The sequence below is a fragment of the Thamnophis elegans genome, chromosome 2, assembly GCF_009769535.1.
Source record: "Thamnophis elegans isolate rThaEle1 chromosome 2, rThaEle1.pri, whole genome shotgun sequence".
NCBI lineage: Eukaryota > Metazoa > Chordata > Lepidosauria > Squamata > Colubridae > Thamnophis > Thamnophis elegans.
In genome coordinates, this window is record NC_045542.1 from 66303945 (window position 1) to 66320539 (window position 16595).

Sequence of the window (16595 nt, forward strand, 5' to 3'; positions counted from 1 at the left end):
GTTTGCAAAGATGTTTTTTTTTTTTAATAGTGGACAGGACCACATGTTTTGAGGTCCTGGGGGGAAAAGGAGTCACATGCCTTGAAGATCCTGAAGAAAAAAGGGCAGAGATGCTGAGAGTCCCTGGGTTTTATGCCCTCTCTGGGCTTTCAACTTCCTGGGGCACAGGAAGAGTATCCTGATTGGATGCTGTCAGAGGTCATAGCTGGCTCTGTAGGTTGTCTGTGTGCTAAGTTTGGTTGAAACTTGGTGGGTGGTACAACGAAGGGCAATCAAATGGCTCTGCCTGAAGGGGATAGACCTTTGTTATGTAGAATAAACTGGCCCAGGCCTTAATGACCCATTAACAAAAGCATGACCCGACAAAAGCGCTCACGACAAAAGCGTGCCGACAAAACCGCGTTGCTAAAACCGCGACATCATCAACGTGCTAACAGCGCGGCAACAACAATGCGGTGATAGAAGGGCGATTTACAACAGCACGTCGATTTAAGTTAAGGTAAGGGTTAGGTTTAGGGTTAAGTTTAGGGTTAGGTTTAGGTTTAGGGTTAGGTTTAGGGTTAGCGTTACGTTTAGGGTTAGGTTTAGGGTTAGGTTGAGGTTTACAGCGTGCTTCTATCGCCGCGGTTCAGCGCTCATTTGTCGGAGCGCTTTAGAACTCGCGGTTTTGTCACCGTGTTTTAGTCAGGCCTGCTTTTGTCATTCACCCTTTTGTCTGTGAACCTAACAAAGGTGGGGTGGGGGCTGAGTTTCTGCCTCTCTGAGTTTCTACTTCTCTTTTTAGGGGAAATATTCTTCCTTTTTAATATTTCCTAAAATATCTCATTTTCCTAGGAGAGGGGTAGGTGCTAACTTCCTACATGAGGAAGTTGTTACTATGAACCAGGAAGAATGTTTGAGAGGCACCTTGGAGAAGAAAAGCTTAGCTATACATGCTACGAATTTGTCAATATTGGGTGGGGGGAGAAGGCCTTCTCATCATCCATATAGAAACACAGGGGGATCTTATACTTGCACAGAACTGCATTCTTAAACCTTAAATCTGGTTTCCTTCATCTGCTGTTGATTGAGTGAATAATAAACAAACAGTGAGCTCAGGCTGCAAACCTATGAACATTTACACAGGAGTAAACACCACTTAAAACTAATGAGACCTAAAGGTAAAGGTTCCCCTTGCACATATGTGCTAGTCGTTCCCGACTCTAGGGGGCGGTCTTCATCTCCATTTCAAAGCCAGTGCTGTCCAAAGACAAGTCTCTGTGGTCATGTCGCCGGCATGATTAAGTGCCGACGGTGTATAGAACACTGTTACCTTCCCACCAAAGGTGGTTCTTATTTTTCTACTTGCATTTTTACATGCTTTCGAACTGCTACGTTGGCAGAAGCTGGAACAAATAACAGGGAGCTCATTCTGTTATGTGGTGCTAGGGATTCTAACCACCGAACTGCCGACCTCTCTGATTGACAAGCTCAGCATCTTAGCCACTGAGCCACCACGTCTGAGACCAACTTCTGAGTAAATGTGCAGGGACAGAATCGGGACTTGAATTTGAGTAAACATGGAGTATCAGGTTGTGTATTTCAGCTCCACTGTGGGAAAATTGTCATCATGAAACGCCAGGTAAAGTAATACTTAAGCCACACAAAGGTTATAAAAGAAACAAGGAACCAGTAGCAAATTTTTACATTTATCAGCCATCTAGAGTTTGGATATCAGGTCAGCTTATTTTCATTCCTTGGTTGCTTCCAGATTCTGTGTCATGGGCCACAACACACAGCTGTACTGTTTCAGTCCTTGGGGGGAGGGGGGGGGAATTGGCAACGTCACCAAGCCCTGGTCCCAGGCCCACACACATATTGCTGACAAGAAGAAATGGTCTGTTTTGACCGGAAAACTGCAAAAAACACCATGGACAACCTGAGCATGTTTGTTTAGAGAAGTAAGTCTGGGTCGGTTGAATTTCACCAAGTCAATGAAAGGCTTTGAGGCCGTTCAGAGAACTAATGATCAGTTTTCTTGAGAACATAATAAGGGCTTTTTATAGGTCACTTGCCTTCAGTCACCCAGTGCAGAGTTTAGCCCAGGATTCGCCTATGCAAGCATGCAACAAACATTTTGTATAATGGCTGTAGAGAGGGGATTATTTTAACTTGCTTTTGCCCCAGGTCTGCAAGGAGGTTGCTCAATACCTCATCCCAGAGGCAGCTGCCTTTCAGCAGCACTAAATGGTATCAGGGTAGCCAGAGTCACAAGCAGCCTCCCAAAGGAGCCTCAGTTCTGATTAATGCTGCTTAGTGTCTTTGTACAGTGACACTGAAAGACTGTGAGCCTACACCACGGCTGGCCATGGGGGAAATGGGATTTGTCTTGAAACAGAAATGTCTGTAAGTCCTCCAGCTGGAAATCAAAACTCTAGAACAGGGGTGTCAAGGCCCAGGGGCTGGATCCAGCCCACAGGGTGCTTAGATCTGCCCTGTGGGGCCACCCTGGAAATAGCAAGGGACCAGCCTGTGGTGCCTCTGCCCGGTGGCAGAGGGTTGCAGGAGACTGTCGCAGCTGGAAACGAAGCTTGGAGGCCGTTTTCACTGGCAGAGCGCTCAGGCTGCCACAGGCACCGCTGCCACGAGTGACATTGAGGTGGCCAGGCTTACCCTAGCCACACCCACCCCAGCCCCCCAAGGTTAAACACCAGCCTTGTATGGCCCTCAATGAAATCAAGTTTAATATCCCTGCTCTAGAAGGATTTCAGGAGGTTGGCTTTAAAAGGTAAACAATCTTGACAAGGCTTACAGACGTGGCACCGGTGATGGCTATCTGTTCTATGTGCTGAAAAATGTACCACTCTCTAACAGAAAGTGCCCTTGATCTCCTCCCCCCCCCACCTTAGTTGCATGCCAGCAATGCCTGTTTGGTTACACCTGAATCACTGAGATAAGCAAAGCTTGTCTTAGCCTGGCACCAGAATGCACAGCAACACTTTTGCTGGATAATGTCCACATTTGCATGGTAAAGGTGTTCTCCGGGGCAAAATCTCCTAACTTAAAAAAAGGTCTTTGTGTCACACTCATTATGCATAAAGATATCACCTGAAAGCCCGCATGCTTTTGTAACATTCTGGTTGGCAGTTATACAAGTGGTGATAACTTTGCATTTGGGATTTTTTTTTCTTATAGAAACATAGAAAACTGACAGCAGAAAAAGACCTAATGGTCCATCGAGTTTGCCCTTTGTTTTTTTGTTTTCTTTTAATTTATTCTTTTGAGTTATTATTTTTGTTTTTTATTTTGATGTAAAATGTATCTGTGCATGAAGGAGAGATCATATATTTGTTCATCTACCAGCTTGTTGCATTTATAACAGACTTAATATGCAAACTTCCAGAAGTGCCCCATTCGGCACAGTCAGTCTTTATTCCTGTAACAGATCCATATTAGAACTTGTGAAAGCTTAGTGAAGGTAGAACATATCCAAACACATATAATTATTTATTAACTTTTTGCTGCTCAACTCACCTTGAGGTGACACATGCACAGTATAAACATTACTACGAATATTTTATCCATCATTCATAGGATGCTTAAATTTGGGACTATCCTAAAATGACAAGGACTATACGGGGATTTCCCTGCCATGAATATTTCAGCTAACTGGGCTTTATCACCTCTGAGTAATGTGAGTCCAATCATATATATTTGGAAGTGAAAGCCTTTGAGTCAATGGGCTTAACTTCCAATTTAGGCAAGTTTATTTCTCAACAGCACCCATGTTAATATTTCACATTAAGGACTACATGAAATGAAACATGTTAGAAAAAGTCCAATAAGTTCTGTTGTTTTTTTAAAAAAAATCATTATTGCAGGTTACATAAGTTAGTGATTGTAGCTGGTAAAGCTAAGTATGCACCTATTTAATTTTCTACTGCCAACGCAGGAGACCAAGACTGCATTTAAGACTGGGAGGAGGTTGAGAGTGCAAAGAGAAGGAGTTAATTAGAAATGCAAGCATGACTAAGTATGAGCTAGTTTCTTTTTCTTTTTAGCAATGATAAGTTAAAGCTACTGTTTTCTTTTGCTTCCCAGCTGAAAGGGAGTTTTGAGAGCTACGTAAGATTCTATGAACCTCCTCTATTTTATTGGATTCAGCTCATATAAAGACACTGTTAAATAATTATAAATCTACCGGTAGTTCCAATAATCAGAGAAGAATCCAGGGGAAGTTTATTGTCTGGTATCTAAGCGTCAAGTCATGGATCACCTCTATACAATATGTCCAATCATTTCCCAAAGACCAAATGTCAAGAAGTGCAAGTTTAAAATAATTCCAGACATAATACTTTTTGTGGCAATTGTAAACTTGCCCTTTACATAACCCAGAACTAGTCACCCAGTTAGAGCACCTTACATGCTTGTGTGAGCAGAGGAATTCTGCATATTTACTTCACAGTGTTATTACATCTGGAGAAGCATAATGTGTGTGCTTGGGTTTACAGCTTTCAGGTTATTTTTTACCAACCACAAAGCCGTCCCGAGAACAATGCCCAAGAACCAACTGTAGAGCTTCCAGCTAACTCACCCCACCTTCTTAGGATGTCTCTGAGGTTTTAAGCAGCATACAATGTTTTGACACCTTTGCATCATTAGCACCCAAAAAAATCCGAAGGAGTGTGGCAGCCTTGTTTCTGATGACTATCACATTTATATAAAGGTGTATATACCTTTTTTCACCAGCTATGACTGACTGTTAAGACAGGTTCAACTACCTTAATTTGTTAGTTGGAAAAGATGATGTTACCAGACTCCTTAGGATCTGGGGCCACCATACGCAAACAGGGCTCTGCTCCAGCCTGCTCCCAGGGGTGGGGATGCTGCTTCTGCTTAGACCAGTGAGTAGAGTTCACTTTTTGAGTAAAGTAAGAATTATATGTGTGTGTGTGGAGGGGGGGGGGGAGAATCAGGATTTTAGAGATGCTTAGGTGATGGCCAAAAAGAGGTTGGGAACCACTGGCTTAGACAGTAAAAGAGATGGAAGGCATCTACCTCATGTTCGGATTTACTGGCCCTTGCGCTTGGTGCACAAGGCAAAGGACTCCACCCTCCTCCTTCAGCAGCTCCTTTGCCACCAAGTGCCGCGGAAAAGAGTTCCAGCCTGGCGTGGCCTGGGCTGGAGAGGCCCTTCCCTAGGGTGGTTCCCGGCTGGCAGCCCGTCTCAGGTAGTTCCTCGTTACTTGCGTGGGTTGTCGGGCGGCTTCCTCCCAGTTGCTCCTCGGCGGCAGCGCCCTACAGTAGGTCGCCTCCCTCCCTAAAGTCACTTTAGAGCAATGGGGAGAGAGGCGGGATCGCCAAGCGCCTGGGGAGGAAGAGGCGCCCCACTGGAGGCGGGCGCAGAGGAGGCGGCGGCGGCTTGCACAGGGCGACTCTGCAGCCGGGGAAAGCAGCTAAAGGGAGGAACGGCTGCCCAGAGCAGGTGGCCACAGCGGGAGAGCCGGATCAGGATTCCCCGACCTACCAGGACCAGAGACCACCGACCTCAGGCAAGTGGCTGGGATCCCGCGTGCCATGATCCCCCCAGCAGGGCGCCCTCTGACACCGCTCTCACGTCTGTGGCCGCGCCGGCTGGGAGCGATGCAAGTGCTAACCTCGAGCGGCCGAAGGGCAGCAGCGACTCGGAGAAGGAAGGTTGGCGTCGAGGGGGCTGATGGAGGGGGGGAGAGAGAGAAGACAAGGGACGGCACGAATATGGGAAAAAGGGGCACGGGAAGGAGTAAAGGCGGTTAGAAAAAAGCGTAACCCGGCGCGTCCGATTCCCTCGTCCGAGTAAGGGAGGCGGCAAAGGGGAGGATCGACCCAGGAAAGTTGGTTAAGTTGGACCAAAGTCGTCCCGCGCCAAGTGGCTCCCCGCTTCTTTGCCAGTTCGTTCCCCCAAACATCCGGCCGTGGTGGGAAGAACGTACGAAGCAGAAAGGCATCCCCGCCCCTTCCAAAGCGGAATGGGTTTATTTCAGCCCTGGAGACCCCTGAAGTGTCCTCGAATCCCCGGGGTCAGAGACCACCTCTCCCCACAGGCGAGCACGTCTGTCTTGTCGGAGGAGGGCTGGGGTGGAAGGCGAGAGACTTCTGGCGCCTTCAGTTTCGGGGGACAAAACTGCTGAAGGCCTCTACTTTCCGTAAAGCAAAGGCAGGAGCCGCTCCTGATCCGTTTCGGGCACCTCGGGGCTTCGAGGTAGTGGCCCCGCCCCGGTGAGGGCAAGTGAGGCCAACAACAGCCTCCAGTCTTCCCACAGTCTGAAAAGCCCTTTTGGGGTCCAAAGCTCCTGAGTTCTGATGGGAGCAATGGCGGATTAAAGCTCACTGGTGCCCTGAGCACTAACAAATCTTGGTGCCCCCCCCCTCCTTTGTACATACTGTACAAATCTTCATTGGTTTTGTTTGTTCTTTCTCAACTTTGTGGTGCCTCCTTGGGCCTGGTGCCCTAAGCACGTCCTTAGTCTGCTTAATGGTTAATACACCACTGGCTGGGAGGACTCAGCATGCTCGCGCTTGGAAAGGTGGTATAAGGAGTTGTGCTGCTGACCCTGGCTATGGATAAAATAGGCCTAGTGAACTTTAGTAGATAAATGGTTCCAAAAAGCAACCCAGGCCAAGGGACCCTGTTCAATTAAGTTGGGGGGGAGGGAGGAGGGAGGAAGGTAGAGAATCCAATTAAATGGAACTTGAGAATGCATGCTGCTTTCAATTAGTTGTAAGCCAGCTGGCTGAGTTGCTCTCCCAGTAATATGTTCTCTCTCCAGTTTAATCAGGCTGGAATCGGTGTACCCTAAGCCAGTGTTTTTCAACCTTTTTTGTGCAAAGGCACACTTTTTTCATGAAAAAAATCACAAGGCACACCACCATTAGAAAATGTTAAATTTTTTAAACTCTGTGCCTATATTGACTATAGGCGGGTGTTTTTCCCACGGCATACCTTACACTATGTCACGGCACACTAGTGTGCCACGGCACAGTGGTTGAAAAACACTGCCCTAAGCCACTGTTTTTCAATGATGGTGCCTTTTCAGTTGTATGGACTTCATCTGCCAGAATTCCCTGGCCAACATGTACTTCTGCTACTCTCTCTCCATCCAGGAAGTTTCAGAACTATTACACCCCCTGGAATTCTCCAGTCAGGAGAAAAGGGAATGTATTTAGCTATGCTGGGGTTACAACAGCTACCACTTATCTGGAAATTATCGTAGGTCAGTGTTTCTCAAGGTGATAACTTTGAAATGGGTGGATTTCAATTTGCAAATTCCCCAGCCACCATGCTGACTGAGGAATTCTGAGACTTGAAGGCCACACAACTTAAAAGTTGCCAATATTGAGAAACAATGTTTTAGGAAATGTGATTTCCAGCCTGAGTAAACTCAATAGAATAGGATTGACCAGCATAGGGACACTTACCCACCATGGGCATCTAGACACATAGAGGAAAATCACAAGTCTTAACTGAAGGGTAATAGAGCTCTTCTTTTGGTGTATCCCAGCAGCCTGTATCTAAGACCTGCTGCCTGTGATTCAGGGGGTGGTAAAAACTAGAAGTTATTGTTAGCTTGATTCTTCATAAACCTGACAAGTCCTTTTGAAAACCACCCAAGTTGGCTGCCCTGACCACACCTGTTAGCAGCAAATTCCACAGATTTCTTAAGCCCGGTGAAGAAATTTCCTTTTATTGACCCCGAATTGTAATGCAAAATAGCAGTTTGTTTGTTTTTTTAAATAGAAGTTGAAGACTACAAACCAGATTATCTAGGGATCTGATTTGCTGGCCAGTTTGGCTAAATTAGGCAGGTCCTTGTCAGTTTACTTGGGATTACTTCCATTATTTAGGCAGAATGGGCCTTTCAGGGGTGGCAACCTGAGCTGAGAAAGCCCATTGTTTAAAGGAGGTGGAATGTTGATGTAATCAGACTGATTGAGGATGGAAGACTAGTCTTTTTCTCTGTTGCAATTTCTTTATAAAGGCTGCCCTTGGGCCAATCTGGTTTTGATAGGATTAGGGCCAGACAAAGAAAGGAACTTAATTTGACCCTGACTCCATCTAAAAGACAGACAAAAAAAGGGTGCACTGTCCATTTTGTTTGTTAGGTTTATTTTCTCCATTACTGGGTATATCTGCCCTTTGTAAGGAGCCGAACTGCTATAGTGTTGTTTGGAAGGATGCTATTCCAGCCTTCGAACCATGTTGGTAGCTCTTTTCTGCATTCTCTGTAGCTCTTTAATATCCTTTTTTAAGGTGTGAGCAGAATTATACAAATATTCCAAGTACAGTCTTGCAACGGGTTATAAAAATACATTGTTCTATTGTTCTTTCTGATGACTTCAAATATGGAATAGACTTTTTATTGAACCTGCACCCTTAATTATCTTTGTATTTATAAAGTCCCATGCCTGGTTAGTCATTTGCCCACTGAAATCCCATTAATACACAGATAGTGTTTGGGCTTTTTTTAAAAAAAATATATCCATCATTTTACACTGAACTGCAGTTGCATTTGTCTTTATGAACTCTGTTTGCCATTTTGAAACCTATTCACTCAATATTGACAATCTTCCCAATTTTTGTTTGATTTTAACACCTTGTTTGGCATCAATAATTCATGGCTCACGTCTAAGTCCAGGGTCACTGTGCAAAACCAAATTTTGTGGTTACTTTATGGCTGTGTAGTTACCTTCACCTCACCATGCCTGCAGATTGCTGTAAAATGTCTTTAGCAGGTTGTAGTATAGTCTCTAGTTAGGTATGGTAATGATGCATTCTTAAATGTAAGATAAAATTGTAGAACCTATCCTCATGGAACATAATTAGCCATGTGCTACAGGATGTTACACTTTAGAAACAATGATTTTTTAGGGAGTTTTATTTTTAAACACATTGTTTTCCTACAGGAACAATTCTCTGATTGTAATATTTCTCCAGGGACCATCGTTGTAAAAGCTTTTTCTACATACCAGGAGGATGCTGAATAAAGTGCAAAATGTTTTTAGGTTCCGGCTTCATAATATACTTTCTACCAGAGAATCTATGGGACTGTAGGAAGTTGGAACCCACCCCTCTCCTAGAAAAATGAGATATTTTAGGAAATATTAAAAGGGAAGAATATTTCCCCTAAAAGGGAGGCAGAAACTCATCCCCCCACCTTTGTCAATGGGCCATTAAGCCAGTCTATTCTACATAACAAAGATCTACCTCCTTCAGGCAGAGCCATAGTAGGAATTGCCCATTGCATTACATGGCACCTGGGAAGATTACATCATCCAGCAAGACTGGGAGACAGACAGCCTATAGTTAGCTAAGTTCCCGGCCCCCTGGGAGTCTGACCACCAATCAGAATATGTTTCTTACACAGGAACAGGAAGCTCCAAGGTGGGCCCAAGAGAGGATATAAAACTCAGGCTCTCTCAGCATCTCTTTCCTTTTTCCTTCTTCAAGATCTTCAAGGCATGTGATCCCTCCTCCCCCCCCCCCCCGAGGACCTCAAACCATATGGTCCTGTCTACCATTAAAACCACCTTTCCAAACAGCCTCCATGTTTCCAGTGCCTTTCTTCCCACTTGGAACTGAATGGACATTTCTTCCAATAGGACTTTGCATGACCTGCTCTCTTATTAAGGTGTTACCTGAATTGTGGTGGAATCTTTGTACTTTTGGAGACCCATCCATTCTGGCAAAAATGGAGATTTAGGGAAAGAGGGCAGGGTTTTCCACTCTCCCCCACCCCACTTTCACAAATAAGAAACTGAGCTTGCTTATTCAACCTAGATTATCAGCACTTGTATGCACCAGAAGTCCAGTTCTGTTTGAAATAAACTTGACTTTCAGATATCAACAGGAACCTCTCTACAGAAAGGAGAAACTGGAGGCCACAATACTTTCGATTTATAAAACATTTTTATAAAGCTGCTTTATAAATCATTTATGGATTGTGGTTTCAAAAGCCAAGTGGAGCAAGAGATCTCCCCTCCCCCCCAAACCTCATTAAATTCTTCTGAATTTCAAAATACACTTTTGGATTTGATGGGCAAAACTTGCTTGGGAGAAAATTTTGTGGTAGCTAATGATTTATTTTTTAACACATTCTATATATTTTTTTAAAAAAATTAAAATTTATTTACAAACATGTAAAATACACACACACACACAAAACTTAGACATACACCACATTTACACAATACAATAAGAACAGGAGCTTCCTGTTCTTTCTTATAGCAATTGCCAATTGATATCGCTTACCTTATATTGTTTCCCCTTCTATTATATTTCATTTGCATTTCACCATTCTTAACCGTCTTATCTTACTCCTCTATCTGCTATATTGGCTGATTACCTCTAGTAAGTTTAAACCACTTGGATACATATATATGTGTTAATTCTCCTTAACTACTATTTTTGGACTTTGTTGTCTTCCTTCATTGATCCTTGTTTCTTTCCTCCATCCACCTATAGTATTTATCCCATATCTGGTAGCATTCTGTTTCTTCTTTTCCCTGGATTTCTTTTGTTAATTTGTCCATTTTAGCACAGTCCATAACCTTTCTTATTATTTCATCTTCGCTTGGAATTAAAATATTTATTATATTCTAATCAGTCCAAAAGTGTTGTAATCCATCTAGATCAGTGGGTCTCAACCTTACTAATGCCGCGACCCTTTAATACAGTTCCCCTTGTTGTGGTGACCCCCAACCATAAAATTATTTCATGTTGTCATATTTTTTTGAAAATATGTGTTTTCCGATGGTCTTAGGTGACCCCTGTGAAAGGGTCGTTCAACCCCCAAAGGGGCCCCGACTCACAGGTTGAGAACCACTGATCTAGATTCACTATGAGCATGTAAGCAGCCATATAAATTTCCTAAATAAATAAAATACTGTACAGTAATTGAAGTTCTCTGGGAAAATTACAGTGTAGCAAATACTATTAAGTGTTTCTATAACAATAATCCACCCACTGTTCAAAACAATGTGTTTTAGTGAAGAAGAAACCGAAAGATGTCATTTTGTTTGCCTATATTTTCATTTATCTTCTTGCTACCTCCCAAAGTCAGATGTGCTTTTATATCAAAGAGGTTACATTAAAAAAAGTGAAAAGGAAATAAGGCGTCTCTGAGAACTAAGTGGATGTCATTCAGAAGTATGAGATGGTAGATAGGATTCTTGATTTCCATAACTTTAAGGGAAAGCAAAGCAAATTAGAACAGAAAAATCTTTATATTCATTTACGAATTTATTTGCCCACTTGCGATAGAATTGAATAGAATAGCATAGGAATAGGAATAGAATAGAATAACAGTTAGAGATCTTCTAGGGTTCTAGTCTAACCCCCTGTTTAGGCAGGGAACCCGATACATTTCAGATAAATGGCTGTCCAATCTCTTCTTAAAACCTTCCAGTGTTGGAGCATTCACAACTTCTGGAGGCAGGTTGTTCCACTGATTAATTGTTCTAACTGTCACGAAATTTCTCCTCAGTTCTAAGTTGCTTCTCTCTTAGGTTGCTCCAGTAAGAAGATTCTGATAGCGTTAATATTTTAAATTTCTTTCCCCCCCAGTGTATTAGGAGATCTAGAGGAGAAAAGTTGATAGCTAAGGTTTCTGGAAGTCTTCCGAAATGGAAAATGCTATTTCAACACAATAGGAAAGGAACTTTTCCAGGAGAATAACACAAGTAATCTATACTCTCTGTAGTGGGCAGTACCTTTAGGTAACCCTCACTTACTGTAGCTAGTAACTAACCGACGAAGCCAATTCTATTATTCTTGAAAAACAGAAGAGGCTAATGGAAAAACCTATATAATAAGAGAAAAGGCTGAAGGAATTTTAAAGTATCTATCACAATCAATCTATTTTTGTGTGTTTCTCCATCACTTTTGATTAGGCTAAGCCCCAATTTGTCATTAAAAAAAATAGTCCATAGGATGAAGCTACAGCGTTTGAGTTTATATCAGTATCACTCTTCTCTCTTACACACTGCAATGTGCTTTTCTATTTGATCCGGACACACATCTGTGTGGGAATTGTTTCAGTACTTCAGCATTTTGGGTGTCAACTAATTCACACAAGCATGACCTTATGATGATATTAAGTCTCATATTCCTGAGTAACCTGTTGCATACATATTATTTGGGACATCTCTGACCAGGCCGGTGTAATGGGAACATAGTTACTATAGCAACCAGAATCTGAAAAACACACCCCATTCTAAATTGACCCTACAGGCAAGAATATAGCTGAAAGGTTACATGTATAATTCTTTAGGACTGTTGTCCAGATATCCATATAACGCCTGACTTAGTCTTACTGCTTTTCCATCTTAAGCTAAAGAGAAAGATGATGACAGAACTTGGCATAGGTTATAAGAAATAAAATCATTTCTGCAATCTATCCAAGGACTAGATTTTCAGCTGATGACTAGAAATCAACCCCATTTTCAAAATGGTTACTATTATAGTTGGCTGAGTGACTAGTCCTTTTGTTACCAAGTAAAGAAGGATGGAATATACACATTTAGCTGTAGTAAACCTTGGATCAGCTGAGGCAGTGTCAAAAGTAGCTATAGCGATCATTGTATATATATATACATATATATATATGTGTTTTTTTTAAATTTGTGCTGATAAATAAACAAAGGGAGACTATTTATCAGCACAAATAAAAAAAAACACAAATATAACAAAGGCAACAGTAAAAATATTGGGTTTCTGTCATGATGGACTCTTGTGACGAGGCGAAGGACAGATGATGGAAGCAGTTAGCTTCCTCCCATAATTGGGGCTTACCAGGGGTTGTAAAAAATCTAATATATATATATATATATATATATATATATATATATATATATATATATATATATATATATATATATATATATATATAAATAATATTCTCTTCTTTCAATATGTTGGACTAGGACTGGAGAGAGACAAGTTCAAATCCTTCCTTAATTGTAGAAAACTCCCTGGGTGATTGTGGGAAAAAGGAAGAGTGGGATATTAAACTAAACAACAACAATAGTATCTTCTAAGGTTTGTAGTTCTTGGGTTGACAATTCCACCCCGAGATGTGATCCTGGATGTACACAGATATCCTCAAAGCCTACAAAACATTTGATCATTGCCTGGCATTGAGAATTTTTGGAAATCTAATTACCATTCTGAGATTTTCAGGGTTGACAGGAAATGCTGAATTTTTAAAAAGGATTTTATTTACTGTATATCCTGCCTTTTTTTCCACTATGGAACTCAAGGCTATGTATACAAGGTCCCAAAGCAGCTCACCAACAGGTTCGGCTGAACCGGTAGTAGTTTGGCAGCCTGAGTGGCTGGAACCAGCAGCGACCCAAGCCTGCCATGCCCTGAATTGGTTCTCCGGGTGGCGCAGTAGGCACGCCATCTGCAGCACAATTTTTATTGTACTGCGCACACACGCGTGGCACAGCCACAAGTGAACCAGCAGTAGTCACTGCCAGAACCCACCCCTGCTCACCAAGGTATTAACCAAATCTAGATGTGATTAGCTGTAGCATCACTCAAGGAGTTTTTTCATTTAGTGTTAACTTCAGAATTAGGAATCGAAATAAGTAATATTTGGTTTCCTCTATTTGATCATTCAACGTATTAAAAAAAAGTTAAAATATGAAGCATTTCAAAACATTAAAATATATTAAAATATGTTATATAAAATATATTGAAATATGTTAAAATATAAAATATGTTAAAACTGGCAAATATCTGTAAGGAACTGTGCTCTAATGGTAGTTGAAAGCTAGGGCTTTCCTGCTCTTTTGAAGCTTTGGATCGTATTCTGCCACGATCTCCAAACAAGGCTTCCAAAAGTGCTGAACTTCAGTTCAGTCAGAATGGCCTAAGATAGCAGATTGGCGAAGGCTGCACTGCTCATTCCGAGATGTGAGGATCATGTGCATTGAAACTTTATTAGGACTTTTAATAGGAATAAATGCTTGTGCGAATAATGGCTAAGTGTCAAATGAGAGACCTTTCATTGGCTTGTTTTTATATCCAGATTAACAGTAGTTAGGAAAAAGATTTAGAGCACCTTCCTTTTTGTGTATGCTTGAGTAACAGCCTTAAATCCACAGATAATTTTTATGTTCCAGACATGCCTCAGGTGTACAAGAAGAGATGATTATAGCTCCTGCATCGAGCCTTGAATTAAACTTCAGATTCAATTTAGCATTCCTGAAACGGAGACTTTTAACAACTGCGCAACTTATTCTTTCCTCCCTTTTCTTTCTTCTTTTCTTCTTTCTTTTGTATGGGATATGCATGGTATATGTATGTGATTGAGTGAATGTTCCCACTTTTTATTACTTATCATTGTTGTATTTTTTGTGTTTTTAATTACTACGTGGGGATACTCTCGCCCACAGTCCGGTGGAGACTCTGGTTGCTGCCTGGCACTCGGCAGCATCGGAGACCCTTGACTGGATTGCGCCACTACGGCCCCTCCGAGGCGGCGGATCCCGGAGGCCTCCTTGGTTCACCGAGGAGCTCCGGGAGATGAAGCGCCGGAGGAGACGCCTAGAGCACCTATGGAGGTCCAATAAATCCGAATCGAACCGAGCAATCCTAACAACCAGCACCAAGGAGTACATCAGGGCACTTAGGGCAGCAAAAAGATCTCACATTGCCACCTTGGTTGCGTCCGCTGAGTCCCGCCCAGCCGCCCTGTTTAGGATAACCCGTTCCCTCCTAAATAGGAGGGATACGGGGGAACCCTTGCAGGGTAGAGCTGAGGATTATGCCCAATTCTTAGCGGACAAAATTGCGCGGTTTCGGTTGGATTTGGACTCCATCCCTGCAGTTCCAGCCGAGGCACAAGAGGATGAATTGGTAGACCACCTCTGGGTTGAGTTTCAGGATGTTGCCTCTGGGGATGTGGACAAGGCCATGAGAGCTGTGAGTGCCTCCACCTGTGTACTGGACCCGTGTCCCTCATGGCTGGTTGCTAACAGCAGTGAGGTGACACGAGGCTGGATCCAGGCGGTTGTTACCGCCTCTCTTCGGGAGGGGCACTTCCCCGCCGCACTTAAAGCGGCGGTGGTGAGACCCCTCCTGAAGAAGCCATCTTTGGATCCAGCTGTCCTTAACAACTACCATCCAGTCTCCAACCTCCCATTTGTTGGGAAGGTTGTCGAGAAGGTGGTGGCCTTCCAGCTTCAACGGTCCTTGGAGGAAGCAAGCTATCTCGACCCCTTCCAGTCAGGCTTCAGATCCGGTTACAGCACAGAAACCGCTTTGGTCGCACTGACCGATGATCTTTGGAGAGCCAGAGATGGAGGCCATGCCTCCATCCTGGTTCTCCTCGACCTCTCGGCGGCTTTCGATACCATCGACCATGGTATCCTTCTGCGACGACTGCGGGAGGTGGGGGTGGGAGGCACTGTGTTACGGTGGTTGTCCTCCTACCTCTCGGACAGGTCGCAGTCGGTGTTAGTGGGGGGGCAGAGATCGACCCCTATGCCCCTAACATATGGGGTGCCGCAGGGTTCGGTCTTATCCCCCCTACTATTTAACATCTACATGAAACCGCTGGGTGAGATCATTCGGAGGCACGGGATAAGATACCATCAATACGCGGACGATACTCAATTGTATCTGTCCGCCCCGTGCCAACTCAATGAAGCGGTGGACGTGATGAACCGAGGTCTTGAGGCCGTTATGGACTGGATGAGGGCTAACAAGCTTGTACTCAACCCGGAGAAGACCGAGTGGCTGTTGTGCTTTCCTCCCAATAATTAGATCGGTGTTCAATCGCTCAGGCTGGGGAGTCAAATTTTATACCCCTCAGAGAGGGTTCGCAACTTGGGAGTCCTCCTGGATCCACAGCTGACTTTTGACCACCATTTGACGGCTGTGACCAGGGGGGCATTTGCCCAGGTTCGCCTGGTGCGCCAGTTGCAACCCTACCTGAACCAGGAGGCCCTCACAACAGTCACTCGGGCCCTTTAGACCTCTAGGCTGGAATACTGCAATGTGCTCTACATGGGGCTGCCCTTGAAGAGCATCCGGTGACTTCAGCTAGTCCAGAACGCAGCCGCGCGAGTGATTGTGGGTGCACCTCGGTTCACCCACATAACACCTATCCTCCGCGAGCTGCGCTGGCTACCTGTTGATCTCCGGGTGCGCTTCAAGGTGCTACTTGTCACTCATAAAGCCCTTCATGGTAGTGGGTCTGCGTACTTGAGAGACCGCCTCCTGCCAATTACCTCCCTGCGACCAATTAGATCACATAGATTAGGCCTCCTCCGAGTTCCATCTGCCAGTCAGTGCCGACTGGCAACTACACGGAGGAGAGCCTTTTCAGTAGTAGCTCCGACCCTTTGGAACGATCTCCCCGTGGAGATTCGTACCCTCACCACCGTCCAGACCTTCCGCACAGCCCTTAAGACCTGGCTAGCCCGTCAGGCCTGGGGACAAAGATAACTGTCCCCACCCGAATGATGAATGAATGTTGCTTACTATTTTACTTCTATGTATTGTTTGTGTCTATTGTCTGTATACCCCCCCCCTCATTTTTTCCCCTCAGGGAAAAGGGCGGCCTATA